The sequence below is a fragment of the Rhipicephalus sanguineus genome, chromosome 7 (genome assembly GCF_013339695.2).
Source record: "Rhipicephalus sanguineus isolate Rsan-2018 chromosome 7, BIME_Rsan_1.4, whole genome shotgun sequence".
NCBI classification, from domain to species: Eukaryota; Metazoa; Arthropoda; class Arachnida; order Ixodida; family Ixodidae; genus Rhipicephalus; species Rhipicephalus sanguineus.
In genome coordinates, this window is record NC_051182.1 from 155177858 (window position 1) to 155198069 (window position 20212).

Here is a 20212-nt window from a genome sequence, read left to right on the forward strand (position 1 = left end):
CCTTATGGCCAAAGTTCGCATTTGGTGCTGGAGCGATGCAGTCCCCCACCTTCCTCCCGAAAGAGCTTGTCGGTTCCATAGTCAGTGAGTGCACTAACTGTAAATGTTATTAAAATTGCTCATCGCGCTCGTCGAAAGGCTGCTTGCGCAAAAAGCTTTCACTAACGGTAAATGTTATTAAAATTGCACATCGTGCTGGTCTAAATGCTGCTTGCACAAAAAGCCTTGTATCCAGAATTGCCTGTTCAATGCAGCGTGTGTTCCGCAGATATATAAAAAGAATATGTAATAGGCCACTTTTATGAAATATATATATATATATATATATATATATATATATATATATATATATATATATATATATATATATATATATATATAAAGAACATGTAAAACGGTGCGTTTATAATAAGTGGGGTACTGCAATGCCCTAAAAAGAAAGAAAAATGTTAAACAATGCCTCATACAGCGTTTGCTATAATACTGGTTTGCGAAAAATGTCTGACGCACTCAATGAATCCAGCTCTCTCAGTGTCGTTTTATTTTTATTTTTTCGGTCAGGGATGGCTCAGCGATGTAATTTTAGTTCGAATTATGAATACCACTTGTTAGATACTGCTACGTGAGGTTATACATAGCATCTGGCGCTGACAGTGAACAGGACACAGGTTCAGATGTGCAATGACCGTAATAATCTTCATGTTACTATTATTTTTTGATATCATAAAGTAGGGACATTGTCCGAGGGGCTCGTTTTTTCTGTATTATACATAACTAGTGAAACCAACACACAATTGCATGTTCCAATATTCCATTCATTCATGCCAGAAACACGAATTCTCGGTATTTACAGCGCACGGATAGCTACACAAAACATCATAAACTTAGCAGGAGTAAAGTAGCAAAACCTCCTGACAAGCGCCACACTGAAAAAAGCGTGCTAGGGACGATAAAGGGGCTTTGAAGAAAAGCAACATATCATTACACTCACGTGAATTGTTTCTGACACAGTTATAAGCTCCCGCACCTTTGGGAGACCTGAAGCATTCAGACGTTTTCAGACGTTAGATATGAAGGAGATTTCAATCTTAAAATATGTGCTCGTTTTGGAGTTAGCTCTTCTTCTTCTGTCGGCGATCGACGAAGGTGGTAGGTCATTTGCTCTTGCACTGTCAGAGCATGTCGAAATTCAGGAAAGAGTTCTCGGGCCCCGACCGCGACCAACTCCGAGGCCTCCGCCACGTCCATCTACAAGAAAAGGTAAAATTCTTTTAGGTGCTGGCTCGCTAGGCTCTCAAGCTGGGGCGAAGTCCCGCGCCATACGCGTAACCTTAGTTCCAGAGGCGACCGCTACAGGCGCAGCTCGCGCGAAAGAAGAGAAGTCTTCTTCCTCTTGTTCTTTGAGCGCCTTGATGATGATAATAACCCAGGCAAAACCACATATAGCATAGCCAGCTGTAGCATTCGGCGTTGGCTCCACGCCGGCGTGTGCTCTAGTTTGACAGGAGACCTCTAGAGGGCCACAACAGCGCGCTTCCTCTCTCTTTCGACAGTCGTCAGTTAGTGCGCTTCGATACTAATAACATGAACGAAGAAGACAAGGCGGCGGAACGGAGGGCTCGCAAGGCAGCAGCGGCGCAGGCTCGCGGCCAAGACCCTGCGGTGAGATCTCGCGAGACCGCAGAGAGACGTCAGCGTCGTGCGGACCCCGAGATACAAGCCCGCGAAGCCGAAGCAGTGCGGAAGCGGCGGCAAGGGAACCTCGAAGAGGTGCGGGCGCGGGATGCAGCGGCGAAGCGCGAAAAGCGGTCGCTACCTGGAGATGGTGGCGCCGACGCGTGCTTCAAGCGAGATTTCCTCGACCACACGTTCGGCCACAGCTGCAAGGTCTGCGACCACTTCTGATTCGGCAACAACCTGACCACAATCGCTACTATAACAATGTGTGACGTCTTTATATGACAGTAGAGGAATTGTACGGAGCATTCATGGTTTACCCGATTATCTCCGAGCCAGCTCCTCAATCATCATTCACTTCGTGGATATGGCGGGATTTTTTGTCTTAATAAAAGCAGCCTACAGTGAATGAGCGTAGCGGCACCTTCTGTACCACGAGCCAAGTTTTCAGTCACTGCTTAATGAGGTATTTAAGGACTTCGCTTTAAATTGTTGCAATGCAGGAAAGACCTGAAATCGAGAATGGGAAAGAAATGTCGGCATTTGAACTAAGTCGCCCAAGGCTAGGTCACATCAGAGCTGGTGCTCTCCTAACTCGTCCCGGCGTGGCTAAGTTGGTAGGTTTTGCTAAATGTTGCTAGGTTTTCCTCAGTGTCACAACCTGTCGCGTGGCTAGCTATGACCTGATGTTATGTGATTTCGGCAGGAACATGTCGCGTGACTAGGTGTGACGCTACATCTTTTTTTTTGTCACTCCCCTATTTCCGAATGAAAAATTTAAAAAAGGTTGATTGATTGTTTGATCATGTAACCCGAATGACGTTACTAGCTATGACGTCACAACAAGAAATCCAAATCACGTAACTAGCTACGACGTCATATTACGCAACACAAACCAGGCTAATAGTCTGTAGCTGGTACCTCTTGAGTCCCTTAAAAAGAAAACTCGGCCCAGCGGGAGAGCTCGCGCCGGGCGCACGTGTTCCCGCAGCGAAGCAGATCATGAAAAAGAGGACAAAGAGGGCGGGCGCCGGCGGGTGATGATTGTAATTTCTTGTCGACTCCGCAAGGCATAAAGTAAAGGTTAGCAGTTCCGCTGTAAAAGTCAATGTTTCGCCGCAATGAAAATCACTGAATGCGATAGTAACAAATTGGAATGTTATACGAAGTAAGGCTAGCAGTTAACTCCTTTAGGGTTCAATCTGGCGTAAAACTACAAAGCGCAGGCTTAGAGGGGTACTGACACGAATTTTCAGTTGCCCTTTTCTTGCGTCAAGTGAAAGGCCAAGCCCTCAAGAGCCTAGAAAAGGTAGTGCTAAGCGCAAGTGCACCCTGAAAAAGTAATTACAGTATGTTTTTAAAAGCTATATAGTTTCGGTTCCTACCGTACCCTGACGTCACAACACGGTATGAGATTCTTGTCACGTGCTCGCACAACATATAGTGACGTTTCCATGGCCGCTCCGCACCGTGGCTCTGTTGGTGACGCACAAGCGGCCATTTTGAATGTTTTGGTGACGCACATGCGGCGATCTTGGAAGTTTTGGTACCTGACGTCATCACAACTAGTCAGACTGCTGCGTGAGGTCACCAGAATTAGTACTGTAGCCTGAAGTCAAGCTGGTGTCGATATCATTAGGTGCGCCGTGGACAAATTGACTTTAATATCAAAATATATCTTATGAGCATTTGCCGAGCTTCACACTTGCTCAGAGCCGTCTCTGCATACAGGAGGTTTGTATGGCAGAGTAAACTCGCCTTCGAAAAAAGGTGTCAGTACCCTTTTAAGGGAAAAACGGCTGCTCCAAGTTAGAAAGAGACTTTCCGCGCTGTCTCTCGCTTTAATGCAAAATAAGCGGTGAGAGCACATCATGTACAAAGGTATGAACCCTGTACTGATCACTGTCGAGATAGCACGTGAGTCTGCGCCCTCTTGATCAAAGTTCGCAGCTACTGCCAGATCGGCGAACTTCCCATTTATCCCCACTTTACCGATAGAACAAGGGCTCCTGAATGTTTTTTTTTCAATATGGCGTTACTTTGCACACGCACGCTCTACAATACTAATATCACGTATGGGCCATATACGCTTGCGCGTAAAAATAAAGGCGGAACAGATGACTGTCGCCTTTGAATCATGTAAAACGAATGCATAAGGAGCCCTGTGTTTCCCTCTTACTCTCTCTCGGGATAACAAGGTGAATTATTTGTGCATATTGATTCTTATTTTTAATCTAGAAGCCAAAAACAATAAAGCTAATTTTACTCTTGCAGATCATAGAAGGGGATGACATGGAATGCATCCAGGACACCTTTTGCAGTACCGCATGGGAGTGGTCATACATAATTTGAAATATTTTTTGCTGGATAACGTTGTGTGCTATAAATTATGCGAAGGAATAATGTTCCAATTATATTACAAAGTTTCACTTCAACACGATGTCTCTAAGCTTTCTTGCTGATTAATGCATCGTGGGATTTCCTTGTTCGACAAAATTTTATGTGACTGTGGGCAATGGAGCGTGTAAGCAATTCTGGCACAGATTATGCCAAGAAACGGGGAAGTACGGACAAATATTGCCTTTGTTTTGTAAGCTCAGACTACGAGTGCAATGCTTCTCGATGCACTCAGTATAGAAATCAATGTAAAGGAATCCTGATGCGGTGTCAGGATTTATTTAATAATAAAATTTTTTGGAGTTTAACGTCACTAAACCAAGATATGATTACAATTTCTTTACTGGAAGGGGGGGGGGCAGAGAGGAAGAGAACATAAGCGCTGCAATGCTCCTCAATGTCGATGCGCGTATCGACACCATACTTAATTACCGCAGCGCCAGTGACCCATGTGTTATAAGCTGCTCGCTCGACCATTTCATGCTCATCTTCTAATTTTAACCCTGTACCGTGGCTTGAAGTGATTCTTCAGAATGCTTTGCCACCCATAAGGACCACTCCACGTGGGTATGTAGGGAGACCAGAATGCCCAGGTCGACGGCCCCCTGCAAGAGGCATTTCTTCATGAGCCTTCGGTTAGTTTTTCTTTTCTTAGGATAACTCTGAAGCATTAAGAAAGAATAACAATTTTTGGGGCATCTCAATACTGTTTTGTTGTTTCTCTGCATACCAAACGCCGGCATTCTTATGAGCGTTACGTGAGGAACTATGAATTCTACTGTGTTACCTATGTTATTGCAAGTCTTATTGAAAGCATTTTGAAACAATTTCGTCGCATTTCTTAAACATTTACAACTTGTCACGATTACCACTCTCTCGTCTATGGAACGATGGAACTGACTGAATGTTATTACTCACGATAAACGGCAGCGCACACCGGGTTAAGACAGAAACACAAAACACGAAAAAAAAGGACGAAAAACACAAAACACGAAAAAAAGTGCTTGTGTCGTCCTTTTTTTTTTCGTGTTTTGTGTTTCTGTCTTAACCCGGTGTGCGCTGCCATTTATCGTGAATATGACCAACCAACTAGCCCACAAGTACGTTTTAAGCAATATTATTACATTCAATGATATTATAATGTTCGTAATAAAACATCATTGCATTTTGATAGCTTCTGTACAGAATGATGTGGGGAGGCAGTTGTTGCGTAGACTGCGTCTCCAAACAGAGAGTATTCATAAAGTTAGCCTTTTCATAATGCAAACTAGAATTAGAAAAGCAATGCTCTCCAAATTTCACACCAATAATAAAAAGACAATTAATTACTTCGGAAAGAATGACCCATATACAAGGAGTGAGTTATTACTACATTTTATTCTCCACTACTTATCGTGGGAATGCACTGTGCTTCAAGCCAATTTTGATGAAGCTTAGCCCATTGCTGGGCCCTCTCCAAGTGGATCTTGAGAAGTGCCATTAAGGCGAGGTCGGTTGGTGGCTCCTGCGAGAGATATGCGTTCATAAGACATGAGTTTGTTGGCTATCATTGTTCTCATGCGTTAATATAAAAGCACTTGAACCATTTCAGAGCCTATAAAAACATTTCAAAATCTTGGGCCTTTCGTACTTCTATCTGTTTCACCCTATATCAGCTGGTACAGCTAAGGCATCATTGAAGTCTTCGACAATCTTTTTTTTTTAGTTTTCCATACTGTGCAATGAATACAAGTTCTACTCAATCCTACCTAAAAGACTCCTAAGGGCAATATTTTCATTTATGACTTTTAATAGTTATTTACTAGCTTTGAGCCTCCCAATCATCAAATTGAGTAATAAATGATCTAACGTGTCGTATAATTCATGCTAGCGCCGTCAATTGCGAGCAGTTTTTGCGTCATATTGAAACGTGCGCCTCAAATTATAGGAAACTAGCGCCCCTCCGCGGTAGAGCACCTTAAGGTACGGCGCGCTCAAGTCTTTGGTGATGTTATGAGCTCGCTTTTCGAATCAGAGCACCGCGTGCGGGAAATAATTAAACGACGGGGGTGCTGTGGTTCAAGTTTGGGTATGTGACACCAGGCATGTTCTCCTGCCAAATTTCTGCGATACACGCATTTCGCGAGGAAAAAAGAAAAACGTTTCTTTCTACGTTACTAAAAACGACAGTCGCGCAAGCAGCGAAATTGGACTTGAGAGCAGACGCGTATCAGAGTGAGGAGGGCTAGGAACAATAGCCTCCATCGGGCGCCAGTTGTGGTATGGTGTGCGCCCTGCAAACTTGCCTGTGACGGCGGCAAATTTAGAAACATTGTCACTCAGGGAGGCGTAGGCCCCACAGAATACGCCACAGTGATGTCGATGTCGCATCAAAATCGTATTGCCACGAAGCATTTTACTGTTTGCTTTGTGCATGCCGATAACCGCCGACCCGCACCTTTATCACCTATGTTCGTGATACGAGGCGTACCGCGATTTATTTGGAATGATCGCCGCGCCGCGCATTGGCTTCGAGATAGTTGCCGAATGTACTGGCTGTTTTAGGGGCGTATCTCGAACGTTCTATGCCGCCTTTAAAAATTGTGCGCTGGCGACTACAGCGGGCGTTCCTGCTCGTCAACGATATCCGTGCACGTTGCTTGCTGCAGCTGCAGCAGTGTTGTATGTATGTACAGTTTCTTTTAGTGGGCGCAAGTTAGCCTAGTATATGTATTCTCTTCTTTTCTTTTACGAGCCTTCTACGTGACAGAATAGAAAATTTCTATCCTAAATACTTTTATAAAATCATTTTTAAGGAGCTCGATGCAGATTAGAGGCCGTAATATGAAAAATAAATATAAGTTACATGCCTTTTTATGCTGTCGTAAACGTTACCGTGATTATAGTGTATGATCCCTGTTTTCCTTCATATTCAGCAGTGGTTACCCTGCAAACTTTTCGTTCACTCGTTTTTCTGCGCACCACCATTCTCGCATTTACGCCCCTTGCTGTAACCGATCCAAAAGTCTAGCAGCCTCGTGATCTATGTCTGATACGGCCTGCTTAATCCTCCGTCGCGGATAAGCTTCTGCGATATCACTTGTGCGATTGGGAAAGTGCATGAAATATACAAATAATTATTCTCCCTGTGAATGACCTGTTTACGTAAAATCCAGTGTAACTTCACGTCAGGTTGTTAAAAAAAGTGTGAGATTTTTGTTAGAATTATTTAGTAACTACGCAGAGTTGCATGCGGCAACATTTTGTTCATAATCACAAAACAAGAAAGAGAACACGCCTAGCCTAATATCCACATAGAATCTATTTACTAGGTTAAGCGGGGTGATCAATTAACCAACGTGGAATAAATATTTATTAATTCCAGCTAGGACAGCATATATATTATGCGCATGGCGAGAAATGTTTATTTTGAGTTTTTTTTATCTGAAGAGTACGTCCATGCAGCAAGCAAAAGAATCAGCCGGGCAGACCAAGCGCCCAAGGAAACATAATGCTAGGGCTAGGCGGTTTAGGTCCAGGGCGTGGGCCAGGCCTATGTCCAGGACGTGATCCTGGCCGAGGTCCCGGACGTGTTCCTGCGAGACACAAGGATTCATGAGCTGTAAGTTCACCAGTTTTCTATTTTTATAGAGAAACATTGTGAACAAATAAAGAAACCTTCCAAACTTCTAGGCCACACCTTTGTCTTGCTTATCCATTGTATATGATTTCAAAGAGTGATAGCAATAGTGAAGCCTACTCCGTTGTTTCTTTGCATGCTGCATGCCAAACAATAAATATAAATCCCACTAAATATTTGATACATTCGAATATATCTAATGTATTCTTGAGGCAGATCAATTTCAATGCCTTCCTGTGCATGCGACTAAAATAGTACCGTATCATTTCTGCGCCTTTACTAATACCCCTGTCCCACGAGACAACTTATGTGCATTTTGTGGGAGTGAACTTCGCCGCTAGTGTCATTCGTACGCTGTCACATGGGAACGCTTAGTGACACTCGCTGCAAAGCGCACTTGACAGCGAGTGCGTTCGCCAAACTCACTTCGCTGCGACGGAGTGTCTAGCCTCGGTAGCAGTGGCGCGATAACAAATAAGTTACCATACGAAGCCGAGTTCGTAGCATCTTTTAAACTATTGTTTTTTGCTATTAGAGATATTCTTATGCATTGAAGCATATTATAACTCAAAAAACTACTCCGCTATTCTCGTTCTCAGGTACTTTACAGTCGCGACCGCCAGGGACATGCTCAGCATGCGCCGGGCAATGCCCGCAGCCACTGCGTTTTTACGCAAAAAGTGTTTTTAGGGAATGCTTTTAGCTGTAATACATTAGTACCTAAGAAACGTTGCCTGAAATAACAAATATATGTTGTGCTGCTTAAGTAACCATAGCCGTTACCATCGCTTCCAATCTACACTTCTCTTTCTCGTGTAGCAGCGCGCAAAGAAAATTACATTCCGGTGGCGTAAGTGCACTCGCTCAAACCGGCACTAAATTTGCCAGTGTGACCGGGATATAATATGTAGCGATTCCTCAGCATACTAAGGTTCAGTCTTATACAGGAATGCGAATCAGAAACATAAATATTGGAAGTTAAAAAAAATACAAATTTGCGCTACACGGAGAAGTACCAGCCTTACAAATTACCGATGCAGGCCGTACTACTAATGCTTAGTCTATAGCAAGCAGTGATTTTTGCTATATATATATATATATATATATATATATATATATATATATATATATATATATATATATATATATATATATATATATATATATATATGTATATATATATATATATATATATATATATATCCATAACTGCAGTACGGTATGGTATCACAAACTTTATTGAGGCTCTGAAGAGCGTATCTCAATACGCAGCAGGACACTACTACTTAGGGATCGGAAGGCTTCTCGGCCACATCCTGGGCCTGCTGGACATCCCAGAGTTCACCGGCGAGAAGAGGGTTCCCGTGTTCCGCATCCCACCTGGCCGCGTTGTTATCGATTGTAGAGTATGAGCGTTCATACTGCGAGAGCATATGACCTAACGTGGATATTTCTCCTCATGAGCACAACAGTTATCGGTTTAAGTGTCTGGATAGATCGTGCGTAAGAGACATGGGTGAGGATAGGTATTAATTTGCATAACCCGAAGTCTGAGGGCCTGAGCTCTGTTGAGCCACGGGTGTGGGAGAGAGTCTAGTCACCAGAATAATTTTTGATTATTTCATAGGTTTCTATACTCTATGCTTTATAAAACTAATATTTTTAACGAGATCGATGCAAAATATGGAGGCGGAAATATTGAAAAAGAATGCTTAGAAATACTACAGTTTTCCGTCGAGATACATTTGTAAACAATCAAAGCATGCGCAGCACCTTGAAACCCCTTCGTGTATATCCCATCGCTATATCATATAAGCGGGATATTTGCGCGCTGTTAGCTGAAAGAAGAACAATTTGATGATACCTGGACGGGGAGGATTCTTCTTTCCTAAAAACATTATGCCGCTCCCAGGTGGAGGCTCCGCATTGGCACAGAAGCTGCTTGGCTCTTGTATCGTGGACAAAATAAAAACTAATGCGGACACGACGACAATAAAGTACAAGCTTGAAACCTCTGCCATGGCTAATGCACCCTAAAGGCGGCGTGTTCTGAATAACAGGCAGACACTTATATACATATTGGAGCTAACACTGCGCATGAACAAAACGAGCATCATATATCATATCATAGTATCAATCTCGCTTTTGACGAATCTATTTCTGCGCTGAAGATGACGTGCGACAAATTTTATTTTTAAATTCCTACAGAGTGAAAGGCAGAAAGAAATTGTGTTACGTTGCGAAGCTGCTGTAATGCAAATCAGTGAAGCTGTGAAATAAGCACATTTATGAATGTGCACAGATGTTCTGAAGTCGCATAGAGCGATGCTTTTTCACTAGAATGTATGAAGTGGTAGCGTGGTCTCTACATTCCTTAGTATCAATAAGTTTTAAACGTTTGTTAGCTGGTATTCAGGTTAGATGACACCTACGCTGTCTATTTCAACGTACCTCCAACCTGCATGCAGTGCTCCGCATTCAAAACCACATCGTAACTTGTGTTGCATGTCGCCACTTCACTGAGGCAATGCATATCAAGTGCGGTGCACTTTAGGTGACCGGGCTTTTGTGTAATGTCTTCGCTTGGCGTCACGATCAAAGTGCCAAAATAGGTCAAAAGAGGGCGCTACAGGTCTATTCAGTTTTCAAAATAGGCCAAAAGAGTGCGCAGCAGGCAAATTCAATACCAAATTATGTCAAAAGAGGGCTCTACATGTCAAGCCAGGACCAAAATAGATAAAAAGAGAGCGCCAGTGCATTACAAATGAATGTTTCCTTTCCCGCTATACACGCCAAGTAGGCTACACGTTTTAAACGCCAGGGCTTGCATGCTCTTCAATGCCAGCGTCGCCGAAGGACTGCGTCCGCCCGAGCCAGCTAAGCAATAGCGAAACCCTGGCGCCGGCAGGTAGGCGCAAATGTGCGAAAGAGAGAAGCGGAGGCGAAACGCCAGCGAATGCGAGGTAAGCCTTAGCTTTGGAAGACTCAGACGCTGGCCGAGCGCCAGCACAGACAACCGCACCCGTAGCTTTGACTCTGACAAACACAAGCCAAGCATCAACAGAGGCAGGAGAATCCGAAGCTCTACTCAATAGTTCGTACAGTTTTCACAGTGTGGAAGTGCCTTAGAATTTTTTTATGTTGAAGCATATTTATTTGCTCCTTCAAATGCGTACATCATATATTCTAGATAATTTCCCATCTCACCAGCGATGACGATGTAACTTGTAATCGGCAGCGAGATCTATAAAATATAACAACACTAAAGGGAAACTGAAACTCATAAAAAGTGCATCGGATTGGAGGCGGAATGTTTGTCGTTTTTGTCACAAGCTATTCAGGGACCAGGCTGATTTGTTATATGTGTATCTGACTCACTTCTATTGAAAGAGGCCCAGGATGTGCTTTGTTTGTCATTAAAACTCATTTCTGGCTGTGCATTTCAATTGGTGGTTGGTCATTTTTGATTATCAGGGTTTTTACTGAAAGGAACCTGTAGATGGGCCTTATAACACCATGAACCTTTAACCCCTTTTTATTTTCTGCGCATGACTTCTTTAGCAGAGTAAAGCTGAGTCTTTTACTGAGACTTCAAGGGTGGGTCATATTTGAATATAACTCAAATTATGCGGCAAAGGAGCTTTCTTGTGTTCTTGACAATCGTGCCGCTCCCACAGCAAAAATAAACAACAAGCAGAAACTAACTGTGATAAAGCGTATCCGCAACACCTAATATATGGCATCTTGGCTGGTCGTTTCGGAGCGCTCTCGGGCATTATCGCCAGGGGTATCATGTTCGGCTAGCTGAAAGAGAGCGCACGTCTCGCCCTCGGCTGGTTCTTTTCGAACGCTCTCCTCTCTCGTCTAGCCCTCTGAGCTGCTCGAGCCTGTTTGACGGAGCAATGAAAGCGCTTCCGGTCTTGTGACCATAAATATTGCGGCGGTCGCGATGGAAGAGTAAGAGAGGTGCGCGAACTGAGCGGCGGCGCTGTGGAGACAGCATGTCACACGCTCGCCGTAGATGCTGGCTCTCGACGATAGATGGAGGTGGTTGTTGCGGGCCTGTCATGGACATTGAGCAAATGGGCTAATTCGTGCGCATAGTTATATTGCGAGCGCTTTTGAGAGAGTGTGCCACGCTCTCTATTGCATAATGGGCCAAAAATGTATTGTGTTCCGCTGCAATACGGGTTAAAAGACGTGCAAGGAAAAGTTCCCATTGTTTTTGCTTCAAGACAAAAATCTTCTGTAATCTTTTATGCAGTACCGATGTATCCCACGGGCATTTAATGGAGTAATCAATGGTGATGTACAGTTTATATGTACAACTCATATTTCTTCATGATAAAATGTAACCATTATTTTCATTGTGCCGTAATATTTGCTTGAGTTGTGATGTGCATTGTGCTAGCCTGGACATTGTGTTCTGTAGATAGCAGTGTATGTTGTGTTGCCAGTCAGGCTGGTAATGTTTTTTTTTTCCTGCAAATAGCTATATGTTAAATAAAATATCGTTACTGTGGAGGCATTTTTCCTTTGATATTCGATATTCGATTCGATATTCGAAGGTGGATATTCGTATTCGATTCGTATTCGAAAAATTTGATATTCGCACACCCCTAGCAAATAGAGAACTTATCCACCATTCTGCTAACAGGTACCGGGTTTACAGATGAAGGAGAAGGTCGAGTAAGGAAAATATAATCCACGAGTTCCAAAGCGCGCGTTGAGAGAGTAAAGGCATGGCGTCATGAGAGACTCAGAGAAAATGCCGACCTCCTCCCTTTAAAACGCGCCTTTGACTATCATGCACGCCCTCAGAAATTCGAAACTAATAGAATACCGCGCCTAGGCTCTCGTCACGTGCATATAGTACTGTGCAAAAACGATGAACTAGTGTATTTTGATTATAAATATTTCCTTATCAACAAATTTTCGCAGCACACGAGAAAGCACGTGACACATGTGTAACATCGAGTTTGTTTACGCGGCACACGCAGCGTAAGCTAATTTATCTTCAAGCTATAGCTCCATCAAGCGACCAATGAAGATCATATAGTCAGTTTACTGAAATCAGGTCAAGTAATAAAAAATAGTTCCGTTCATGTGCGTTCAAACATAAACGAAAACCATAGCTTATTTATATTTGAACAACTTAGTGATTTATTCTGCATGAATTATGTTGTCACGCGCTCCTGAAACATGACCCATATGTAATTCGTGACGCAACGCAACACATTTTCTTCTGTTCACCTTCTCTATGGTTCTCGAATACTGAGTGCGACGCAATGAAAATTACCTTACCTTAAAAATGACAGAAGCCTGGGGTTTATATAAAATCCGCGTAAAGCCAAAGAAAAGTAATTGCAAATCAAGGTGCCCGCGTCCATCTATCCAGTATAGAAGAACGGAAGTTGCGAGAGCACTCCGCACGCAAGACGAGGCGTGCATTTCTCCGCAGGGAATCTTACGAGACTAGTATTATCGTCAGTCCAGCTTCTTCATAGATGCGTCCATATTCTCTACGAATCAAGACCCAAGTACAAAATAAAGCAAAATAGGACATGACCGACGCACGCGACCGCACATACTAAGTGGACTCGCTTAACTGACATTGCAGAAGCCGAAGCAGCCGCGCGGTTGGATACAAAATCAACACACATGAGGAATTAAGTTAAACGGCTATCGCTGCCAGTAAATTACGTAAAGCTTGATGGTTAACGAACTTCGAAGCCCTCACGATTGCTTACGCAATGTGAACGCCACACGCCTTTATCCTTTTGCGCGTTACATTCTTTATCGCAACGAGAGATGGCATGAGTTAAAATTTCAGATCGCGACGGTCCATGCATGTCCGTGCATGCACTGACTAAATGACGCGGGATCTTGGCGAGAAAATGGGTCTTAAAAATCCGTCTTATAGCGGGATTTCAAGTTCAAATTATATCCTTATTGAATTTGACTTCTTCAATCGCGTTGCTGAAGCCTGAAGAAATATATTCGCCTGAGGAAATATATTACAAATAACGAGACGCTTGTAAGTGTCTTTAAAAGTCCGCCTCATAGCAAGATTTTCTGCCTTGATTAAATTCGTCCTGAAGTTGATTTCTTCAATTTCGCGGGCTGACGGTTAAGACGATATATCTCTTAATAGGACGGATTATATCTATTTTGTGCGAGCTAGGTAACCTTGGTTTGTAGCCCATACATTATAACTAGGCTTGCAGAAAAGCGTATAATGAGCAGGTTATCGTACGTTTCCAATCTTAATATCTCCTATACACATAATGGCTCCCCAGTAAGGGGCTGTGTGCTTTCCTTATCATACTGCTACACAATATGAATAGTTCTTTGTGTGTTTTCACGCTTTGTTCACTTGTGCCTGATTTGCTGTTGCTTCCAGCGGTCCTGCTGATGTAATTCAATATAAAGAACAACTAGTCCCTGGAGTCTAACTTACAACATTCACAACTGCGTACATGAACTTCCTTCATGGTGCGATAATCATAAGATTCATTCGGGTCTCATGGCGACTAATCTGCCGAACTTTCATTGAGTCGTTTTATACGTCCTTCTACACTAGCATTTACATCCAGAGTTCTGTAAACAGTGCTGAATTCTAGCAGCCAGTAGACATTCGCATGACGTAGTAGGTGTACATCTCCTAGTTGATTGAAGATCATGTATATTATGTTTCCACTTCGCAAGGTACTGAACTGGTAGGACCAGTTATATTTATAGTAATGATTTCGATAAGTAACGTTTATTGTCAAATAACTTCAAATTTATTAGAGCGTTGCTACAAATATTTTACAAACGATATAAAGCATTTTCTTCTTAATGACAAAAAAGCAGGAATGATCACACAATTTGTGAATTTTCATGGCAGACTTCGATAGGGAGGGAAAAGCTTTTTAACCATGAAAACCAACCTATACTAGATATTTACATATTCGAGCAAGGAAAATGCAGCCATCATTCCTGAAGCAAGATAGATTTATTTAGAAGTTCTCATTTGAGAATTGCACCATTGCTGCAAGCAAATTCCCTAGGCACCCAAGTCTGGATCTGCCCGAGGCTTTGGACCGGATAAGTACGAAGACACCCACATCCTCCTCTCCTCTTCTACAAAATGAAAGCATTAGAACACTGTGAGATCACATGTTATTCCATCTTTCATCCAAAATACTACGAAGCATTATAAACATGTGCAAATTCAAAGTAGCTCATATTGTTGCAGTTTCCATTTATAAAGGCTTGCGGAGTTATAGCGATGTGAATCCTGCTAGCTTCATTTGGTGCTGCACGAGAAACAATCATTATAAATATTAATAATCACTAAGAAAAATTATCTGTTTTGAAATTTCTTGACCAATATGTAAATCAATGTATAACTTTTTAGCTCCAGAAGTGGCAGAAAAATACCATAGCTTGCCGATATTGGTGAGAGTTGGCAAAAAAGATTATTAATTAAGTGAAGGGAGCAAGAACAATTGCGTTTGAAAACTTAAATGAACCCGTCCACACATGCAGAAGTACGATATACAGATATATATATATATATATATTATATATATATATATATATATATATATATATATATATATATATATATATATATATATATATATATATATATATATATATATATATATATATGTATATATATTCGAGGACAAGGTGTCGCCGTATCCGGGAGTAGTAGAAAAATTACACCATTTCCCGCATGAGGGGACCATGAGGCGATGCGAAGCCGGAGCGTTCCGATCGCGTTCCGTTGCCGTTCGTTGGGCATGCTACCGACCTCGCGTCGTGGAACGCGAAGAGGAACGCTACGCGCGTCTTGTTTTCCGTCTAGCCTGGCCGTTAATTCTCAAAGGGCGAGCGGGGAACGCGCTTGACAGGCGCGCGAGAGGGGGGAAGCGTAGGAGAGGAGAAAGAGGGGGAGGGACACGCATGCGCTGGCGCTCATCGCGGCGTTGCACAGGAGAGAATTTCGGCATGTCTAGCCCGCGTTTCAGAGGAAGAGTGGAGAGAGGGAGGGGAGAGACAAAGCGGAAAGGGGGAAGTGGAGAAGCAGAAACGGGATGTGAGAAGTTGAGAGGGGAGGGGAGTTTAGATGGTGAGTGGAGAGGGGGAGAGGGGAGAGGAGGTGTGTGGAGAGGGTATGTGCATGCGCAGTAGGAGTGGTCACGCCGCACACCACCAGCACCGGTTTGAACTCCTCTATAAGGTGCTTCGCATCTAAAAACAAGCTGCTTGACGCACAAGTGAAAAGAAGCTTTATGTGACGTTTTGGCCGTGGGCCCGGCCTTCATCAGAAATATATATATTCAGGAACATTTTGTAATGGTCCAAAGTACATGGGCAAAGAATAGAAACAACATAGCTGCTATCTTAATTTTATTTTCTAATGGTTTCGACTGGTGCACCGGTCTTCGTAAGGGCTTATGGGCAAATGCCTATATATGCCGCGTGTCGAAGCTAACTCGGCACAAGTATACAATACATTGGCTCTGGGATAGTTCTACCTGCTGGCTGCATATTAGTGGTATTGTAGTACATACAACATGCATGTTTTTCATTACTCAGCACTAAATAATAAACAACTTTAACTAGCCAACCTGTTGTTCTTGCTGCAATCGGAAAAATATCCATTTTAATATGCAAACCGCCTGAAGTAACCCCTGAGCAAGTACTTTTGTGTACTGAAGTCGGCATGCTTGTTTTTGATTCATCAGATAAAACAAAAGCCCGCGAAATACGCATATATGAAATTGACGCGCGCTCGCGCGTCACTACTCGAGCACTTCCAAGCGTTCTTTGATTGAAAAGGGCTACATCCGTTCATTAACTTTGCACGGCCGCTAAACTTAGAGGCCGTGGTACAGGGCTTCGCGCCGTTAATTGGACGCGCATCAAAAGACGCTGCTGACGCGTCCACAAAAAATTACACCATCTCCCGCCAAAGGGCACCATGAGGCGATGCGAAGCCGGAGCACTTGCACGATCGCCTTCCGTTGGCGTTCGCTGGGCATGCTACCGACCTCGCGTCGTGTCTTCCCTCTAGCCTGGCCGTTAATTCTCACAGGGCGGGCGGGGAACGCGGTCGACAGGCGTGCTAGAGCGTGGGAGCGTAGGAGAGGAGAGAGAGAGGGGACGCGCATGCGCTGGCGCCCATCGCGTTGTTGCGCAAGAGAGAATGAGGCGCGTGAGAGGGGGGAGCGTATGAGAGGAGGAGGAGGGCGCGCATGCGCAGTAAGGGTGGTTATGCCGCACACCACAACTACCAGATTGAACTCGGCCGTAAGATGCTTTGCACCTAAAAAGCGTGAGGCCCTGTAGTACATTGCGACGACGAACGAACGCAGTCGCGTATCAGTCAAAGTACGCTTCGAAGCGCTCGGGCAGTGGCGTGCGAGCGCGCCTCTTTTCACATTTGGCGTGTTTCGCACTTTTGTTTTTTCCCGTAAAAGCAACCACGCATATTCCAGCACAAAATAAATGCTTCATTCGGGGGTTGAGGCAACCTACAAATGAAGTTAATATTTTACTCTTTCGAGCAAAAATAACAAACCTGGTTAGATAAAAGTAATCAGGTAATAAGTGCTTAGTTATGAAAAAATCACAGGTTGTATGGGCTCATGACTACCGCTAATATACAGCAGGTATAGAACTGTGCTAGAGAGCATGGTATTTTTAAATCTTGGATCTTGGTCTGAGTTAGTTGAGATATATATATATATATATATATATATATATATATATATAATGTATATATATATATATATATGAGCGCATGTTTGTGCGTGTGTGTGAGAGAGAGAGAAAGGGAGAGAGAGAGAAAAAACAGGGTGTTTACGCATATGTGAAAAAGTGAAACCACTCTTTATTTCAGGTCTCCGCTGTGGGCCCGGACTCATCAAAAATTTTAATTTTTTAACCAGCTTGATTACTGTCCCAAATGATGACTTTAGCCATCTTAAGATGCCTGCAGCTATAGAAGTAATTATCAGGACATCAAATAAATATTGCATTTTGCTGGGTTTTGAGAATTTTGGACACATTTCTTGAAACACCCTGTATATACAGATTTGGTCCAGCGAGCCAGGGCTAATGCCGAGGACATCACATGGTGTTCCCTGGACAACGGCTCTTGGAGGGCTATCCCGGGCCAATGCTTCCTGGTTGCACTCTAAGTGAAGTTTATTACCTACTACATACAGGGTGTTTCAGCTAAAAATTACCAAGTGTTAAAAAATGATACATATTCGCTACGCGTTTGCAATTATCGCAGTAGTGTTCTGAGCTGTATAGAGCACGTCAGAATATTTTTGTAGCATTAGCTTCACTGTCCTGGTCCCCGGTCCATGCATAAAACAGGCAGAGATGAAAGGAAATGGACGAACAAGTTTCCATAGCTTTACGTGGTGACCTACGCCTGTATTCATTCTTATAACATACGACGCTTCAGGAGCGCGAGAGCTAGAGTTCATAGCTTAAGCCTTGAACGCGCGAAGTCCTCCCGCTTCCCGCTGGCTCGCCTTTCACTACACCATAGCACTCACGCCTTAGCAATCGCCGATGGGCATTGTCGCCTCCATGAGGCGATATGGCAGCAGCTTTGTTAGTAGGTGCTGTCGCACTCTAAGCGCATATTTGTAGAGATTGTCAGCAAGCGTTATAATTTCAAAGAAACCCTTTCTGATATCCCTTATACGGGTCATTTCTGAACGATATTTGGTGCCAGGATTACATCTCGACACCGATCGCCAAAATGACTAAAATCTGGACGTCGATTGTAAATTGTAGCCTCGGTTTCGTCGTTGTTTCCACACATGGTGACCACATGGGGCGCCTCGAGGAAACAACGTTTTAGACCAGTCATGTATGTGTAGCTCATGAACATACTCGTTAAGAAGAAAAAAATGTGGGATGTAGACTGTAGTGTGGGGGCCGCAAGCGAGGCCGCGTGCTTTAGCCCCTGTACTTGAAGATCTCTCTGAATATATTCAAAGATAGCGCTGCGCCTTAGATCCCTTGTGTGTATGACACGATTGCTACAACAAGGAATCTCGCCATTTTCGTGGTAAGAATGGAAAGACGAAAAGTTTCTTCTCACCACGACGCCGTATTTCCTCGGGGCATAGAAATTTAGGGTTCCTGCAAGGCGTCTTTCTTGCAGTGGCACGAAAGCTGCTTTGTTCTTGCAACGTCGACAGAAGAAAGGCTAATGCAGCCACAACGACAATTCGCTGCAAGCTTGAAGTCTTCGCCATGGTTCATGCACCAATAACGAGGCGTGATCTGGCTTATAGCGAGGCAGGCTTATATACTAATTTGACGAATATGTATCAATGTCATCTTTCCCGAACATATTTTTGCGCTGAAGCTTATGAGATGTGATCGATTCTTTCGCAGTTTAATCAAGCTAGAAGGCTGCAAGAGAGTGCGTTACATTGTTAGGCTGTACTATTATAGTCTTAGAGATAACCGAGTGCCATTTTGGGATGGCCGAAGTTATAGTGACATCTGAATTGTTTAAAAAGTGATGAATTTTTGTTACAGAAGCGACTATCTATTGCGCTATTTTAGCCCAGCTTTCGCGTTTTTCCTTGCAAAAAATAAAGTACTAGGCGTAGTCAGTACATTGGGAACCATTGTTTCGGTATATTGTCGTAACATGTTGCTTAGAATTGAACGAACTTTGTTCAATTCATTTTACTTATTTCTATATTAAACTGTCAGGATCCCCAAACGTTATATAGAGGAGCGATAAGAAAGAGGAAAACAAAATATAAATGCGAAGAAGTAATTACGCTATGGCACTTTAAAGTATCATAATATTACAGGATGTTACAACCCAAATATAGAGATCAGTAAAAAGATAGTACCGATCAAGAAGTAAAATGCCGCAACAAGTGGGAAAGCATTACTTAAGAAAGTCCCAACTGCTGATCTGATATTGTTACTGATGATTTCGAAAAGCAATTATAATATTTTAATACCCGTGGTATGTTTTATTGTAGCAAATATTTGATTTCGCTCAACGTTAGGCCACCTTATGAACCTGGTGGAACTGGCGCGAGTCACAACCGAGTAGAATTATTAACAAATCATGAAGCTAGAGACGACAACCAAGTATGGGAAAAAAGTTAAGGCGAACATTATGCGACATGAAACAAGCGTACGTGGTTTAAGGTTGGCTAGCCTCATAATATGACACTTGCGATTTGGTTGTAGGAGAAAAATATAAAGGGACCGTGTCATTTTGGGCTTTTTTTTTTCAGATAATATTGTTACATCAATAGTAAATTGACGTGGTATATTGTAGTTTATGGCTCACTAGTCATTCATACTACATAGGTTTGGCAAAGGACGGCGACATTGCGTTTTTAAGGCGAACGTATATTCTTAAGCGATTAGCAATTCGTGCGAAATATTAGTAGTCCATGTTCGTTTGTTACTGCTGTTACAAGGAACCAACCGATTTTTCTCGACCGATTTTTTTGCGGCGCT

At 43.0% G+C, this 20212-nt stretch overlaps 2 long non-coding RNA genes across 2 annotated transcripts; one reads left to right on the forward strand and one right to left on the reverse strand.

Moving 5' to 3' along the window:
• The first annotated feature begins 971 nt into the window (after positions 1–971).
• LOC119400971 (uncharacterized) lies at positions 972–4112 on the forward strand. The gene is made up of 2 exons (XR_005185329.2): positions 972–1260; positions 3952–4112. It is a non-coding gene; the product is annotated as an uncharacterized LOC119400971 (long non-coding RNA).
• Positions 4113–14671: 10559 nt separating this feature from the next.
• On the reverse strand, positions 14672–19023 carry LOC119400972 (uncharacterized). The gene is made up of 2 exons (XR_005185330.2): positions 18816–19023; positions 14672–14818 (listed from the first exon to the last, which is right to left on the reverse strand). It is a non-coding gene; the product is annotated as an uncharacterized LOC119400972 (long non-coding RNA).
• Between the last annotated feature and the right edge of the window lie 1189 nt (positions 19024–20212).